Source organism: Callorhinus ursinus, unplaced genomic scaffold, assembly GCF_003265705.2.
Source record: "Callorhinus ursinus isolate GAN/ISIS: 27379988/994484 unplaced genomic scaffold, GSC_fseal_2.0 scaffold23, whole genome shotgun sequence".
Taxonomy (NCBI): Eukaryota; Metazoa; Chordata; class Mammalia; order Carnivora; family Otariidae; genus Callorhinus; species Callorhinus ursinus.
The window spans coordinates 9528241-9533273 of NW_027397085.1; positions in this window are offsets into that span (position 1 = coordinate 9528241).

Consider the following 5033-nt stretch of genomic DNA (forward strand, 5'->3'; position numbering starts at 1 on the left):
AGTATTATCTGCCAGATTTCTTCACTGTATTTTGGGAACAGATAATACTTTGAAGTTATACAATATACTGTTTCTCTTAAACTTTTACCCACTAATTTTAGCAATTATTCGTGGATCTTGCCTGAAGTAATTATTATGATGTTCTACAGTATTTTCTATCTTCCTCATTCCTTCTACATTTATTAATCGGAATTCTTCTGTAAGGAAGACTAATCCTTCCTTCATCCTTATTTATTCATTCAGTTATTTATTTATATCATCATGAACTCATAGGTATTTGTTTGCCTTCCTCTAACTCGGAAATCAAGCATGCCTCTAAGTAGCCAAGGTTACTTTTATTAGAGAATGGTATTTTGGAACCAAGATCTGGACTGCGGATGTTTTAATCTTATTTTATAATCTGTGTATTTTAAAAAGTAAATTTAATCCATTCACATTTTATTGTGGAGAATGACACATCTGGGGTAATTTCTATCACATTTTTATGTTTCTGTTTACTATGCATTTTATTTCGTTCTTCACATCCTTCCTACCTTCTATTAACTTGAGGAAATTTTCTTTGTTCTCTGTTTTTTTTCTTCTGCTGACTTTGAAGCTGTGGAGTGTTTTACATATTTAGTTATAATTATTAAATTTTTAATATAAACACTTATCTAAAATCTTTTCTAGCAAAGTCCAGCATTAGTCAGTATTTCTAGCCCCTTCTAAACAAGGCATCCCTTCCGCAGCATCTATGCATTGAATCATCCGCATGACTGCTATCCTTAATTTTACTTCAGCCTTCAAAAAACTATTTAAGTGTGTGTATCATAAGGGTACAGTTTGGCCGATTTTCATAAAATGAAAAGTTAAGCACACCTTATGACACCATGCAGGTCAAGAAACGAAATATTACTCACCCCCACAGAAGTTCCCACTAACTCTCCCACCCGGGAATCACCTCCTTCCCCTGAGCCCCACCGTTGGCTTAACCATTACTTAACTTCTGGCAGCACAGACTGGCTTTGACTTCATTCAGACTTTTATATAAACAGAATCATATAGCTTTTACTTTTCTTTTCAGTTTCCTTCATTTAATATTATTTTTGTGAGAGGAATCTCTATTTTTGCACTGTCAACAGTTCAGTCTCCTCGCTATATACTGTTGAGTTGTGAGTATAGTACTTATTTATACATGCTGCCAGGAAGCGGCACTTGAGACCCGGCACCCATTGCTTTTTAGAAGGATGAGCACTGTTTCAGGGTTTGTCTGAAGCAGAACGATGCCATCACCTGGGCTGAGGGACAGCAACCGGATGTTTAAATCAGTGTTGTGATAAATGAGCACTGACGTGGAGAAGAATGAAGAACTGTCTGCATTTTACTATGATTTCTGGTGCTTTTCAGCCTTCCTGGCCCACCTGCAGGAAGGATGGGACTTTAGGAATTGCGTTTGTTTCCATTAAGCAAGGGTTGTAACTCCTCAGCTTAGGAACATTTGGGAAATTCTCCTTCCCTTTGGAATGTTGGCCAGGCCTGCACTTTCCCCCTGCACTCAGGAAGAAATATGAACTGCCCACTAACTCAGGTTTTTACAATCCGTACGTTTTCTGGGGAGGGGCAATGTACTCCCCACCTGCTGGGGATCAGAAACTGTTGAGACTGGTATTCAAAGAGAACCCACAGGAAATTCCCCTTTTTTAGGAAAACTAATCTCTGAAGAAGCAGAGCGAGCAAACTTCCTGGATGGAGAGGAAGAGCACATACCCAGGACATACGTCCAATGTGAATGGGTGGAAGACTCCAGCAAGACGCCCCTTCTCCTCTTACTAAAGCCCAATGACAAGCAAGCTGAGAGGACAGTTGTGGCAATGTTTCCACAAGAGCATGTAAAGCGCTGAAACACCAGACCCAAGTAGAACTGCCAAACCCTTGAGAAAACCACAACCATAGGGCCTCCTAAAGCTTTCAGCAGGGCCAGAAAAGGGGGTGTGGGGGGGAACTATTAAATCCACCCACCTGGTTACATGAACTCTTCATCTATGGCCTTGTGGTCCATAACTGTCATCTTATGACTTGAGCATCAAAGATGGATCCAGATAGGGACCCAGTTAAAACTGAAGAGAAGAGAAATTCAATTGTTGTATCCGGTTTCTCTTTTTTGAGTAAAAGCAGTGAAACAACTGCAAGGCATAGACCACATGCTTCACATCTTGGATCAACAAGGGAGCCAGGCCAAGTGTCAGATCAAATAGTCCACAGCTGAGGTGTCTGCATAACTTTTCGGCGGCTACCATGTAAAGAAAGAAAAACAGTGATGGGCCTTTAAAAAAAAAAAAAAATTCCCTTAACTTGACATGCTCACGGTGTACTGCCTGCCATGGCTCTCAACTTGGAAGGCAAGGCCGCGCATATCTCGTCCCTGGAGCGTCGGCGTCAGGCTGGCAAGCGCGGCCCTGGATTTCCATTTGCTCCAGAGCATGAAGACCCACTATGTGCCCTGAAGGCCACAGCTGCACTGCTGTGTCGTTTAACCCTGTCTGCTGTGGCTAAGAAGCAAATCATTTTAGAAAGGAATTTCCTGATTCTTGAAGTGTCTGTTGTGTTTCAGTAATGAGTTTGCAAGCACTGCGTGTGTTTTCATTTTGGGTTGGCTCTCTGGGTCTGCTAATGAAATGAAACGGGAGACAGGTCTCTTACTGAAACAAAATAACAAGTCTGAATAAATCGACCTTATTGTCATTGGCTCTGGCATGGTTTGGATTAATTTTAGCTTTATATTTCTAAAGAATTGCTCAAGAGGTGATGCTCTGCAATCAGGTTATGTGAGGGAAGGGAAGGAATGGGCAGGACATATCCTAAGCACCTACGAAGTGTCAGGTGCTTTCACCTAGTATCCCAGTGACTTTTCCTAACAATCCAAGGAAGTGGTTGCTCCTCCATTCACTTTACTGAGGAGGAAATGGAGCTGCTGAGAGGGTCGTTCCCTTGCCTGAGGTCATGTAGTCAAGAGCATGAACTGTGAAGTCCAACTGCTTGGTCTCATCCCAGATCTGCCATTTACTTTCAAGACATTACTCAAGTCCCTTTACCTTTCTGCTCCAACTTCCCCATCTGGAATATAGGAATAATCATCAGAATACTCCATCAAGGATTAAATAATGTGTCAAAGGGATCAGTACCGTAAGTGGTCAGTAAATTCAGCCATTGTTATGTGATAGTGCAGATACTTCAACCTAGTACCTGGAGGCTGGTGTTAAAGCCACTCACCACCCTACCAGTCCGCGCTTCTTTCCTCCATGGGGAAGGCTGAAATCAACACTGATATTTAAGAGACTCAAAGTAGAAGGAGATTTAATGTCCTGATTCTAAAATTATTTTCCCTACTGAGGCAAACTAGGCCTGTAGCTCTGGCTCAGACATCTACAAAAGCAGCTTTTTCTGATAAGAGACCAGAAAGAGAGGAGACCAGATGAGAGATATAGAGGTTGGAGGGCTCTTTCATCTCATTGTCCAGGCCAGTGGCTTGGATTCAGAATTTTATTTTATTTTTTTAATTTTATTTATTTATTTGTGTGTGAGAGAGAGAGAGAGAGAGAGAGAGAGAGCACAAGCAGGGGGAGCAGCAAAGGGAGAGGGAGAAGCAGGCTCCCCGCTGAGCAGGGAGCCCGATGTGGGGCTCGATCCCAGGATCCTGGGATCATGACCTGAGCCAAAGGCAGATGCTTAACCGACGGAGCCACCCAGGCGTCCCTTGGATTCAGAATTTAAAAAAAAAATGAAAAATTAACATGTGACTTGTTTTCTCAAGACAGCTGATGTCTGCTCCATTCACACAGCAACAACGGAATTTAACTCATGATTCCAGGATCAATCATAGTGCCTGTCAGCCTGATGCTCCGTCCGACCCCACCTCTGAGTGCTTCCTATGTACCAGGAGCTGTACTGGCACCTGGGGTGCAAAGAGGAGTAAGATATGGTCACTGTCTCCGCAGAGCTCCAGACAGGTGATCAAATGAGCCCATTCAACAAACAGACCTTCCTTTCCATTGAGGCTGTAACATCCAGCTCCTCTGGAATTCATTTTAAAGGAAGCCTTGCATACTTCGCGGTTGTCACATACCCAGGAATTGTGGATGCTTTGTGAAGCTCAGGTAACTTTCTTTAACAATCCTCAAAATCAACAATTAGGAGGGAGGTCCATCACGCAACCAACTTGGTTAATCACGTGGAATTTACCCCAGTCTTGCAAGGATTTCTTGGGCACCAGGAACCACTCCCCTAGGGACGTGGAATCAGAAGACCAGAACACGAGCTCTGCCCTTGTCACTTAACAAGCTATACAATTTTAGCCAAAATCACTCAAACTATCCGAGTCATATTTTTGTGTCTGTAAAATGGGGAAGATGAATAATGTTGAGGCTACAGGTTTATTACCAATGAGTAAATAGATTAATGTCTTTGAAAGCGTTTATAGGCAGTAATGACTTGTAAATATTTTTTCTTGTTACTTCCCTTCATACTTTCACTTCCATTTATTTTGGATAAATTTTGCATAGTGTGACTTTTAGGCTGTGTTTCTTGCTTTATAGTCTGATGTTTGTGAATATTTTAATAAAGAGAGGGCAGAAACAAATAGCATCAGTGAACAATCTTTCAAAACCACATCCATGAGGGACAATGGGTAGAGAGGGCACCTCTAATGTTTTCTCTTTTATTCTTGTTTTATAATTTTTTTAGAGAGAAAGAGAGAGTGACAGTGAGTGGTGGGGAAGGGCAGAGGGAGATGGAGAGAGAGAATCTCAAGCAGACTCTCCACTGAGCATGGAGCCCAACGCGGGGCTGGATCTCACAACCCTGAGATCCTGACCTGAGCTAAAACCAAGAGTTGGACACTTAACTGACTGAGCCACCAAGGTGCCCCTATTTCTTTTTTAAATGATTATTGTGATTATTTACTTTATGTCTGGTATTGTCCTAAATACTGTATGTATGTTTGTAGAATCTCAGAACATTCTCATTCTCATGACAAACTTATTAGATATGATTGCTTC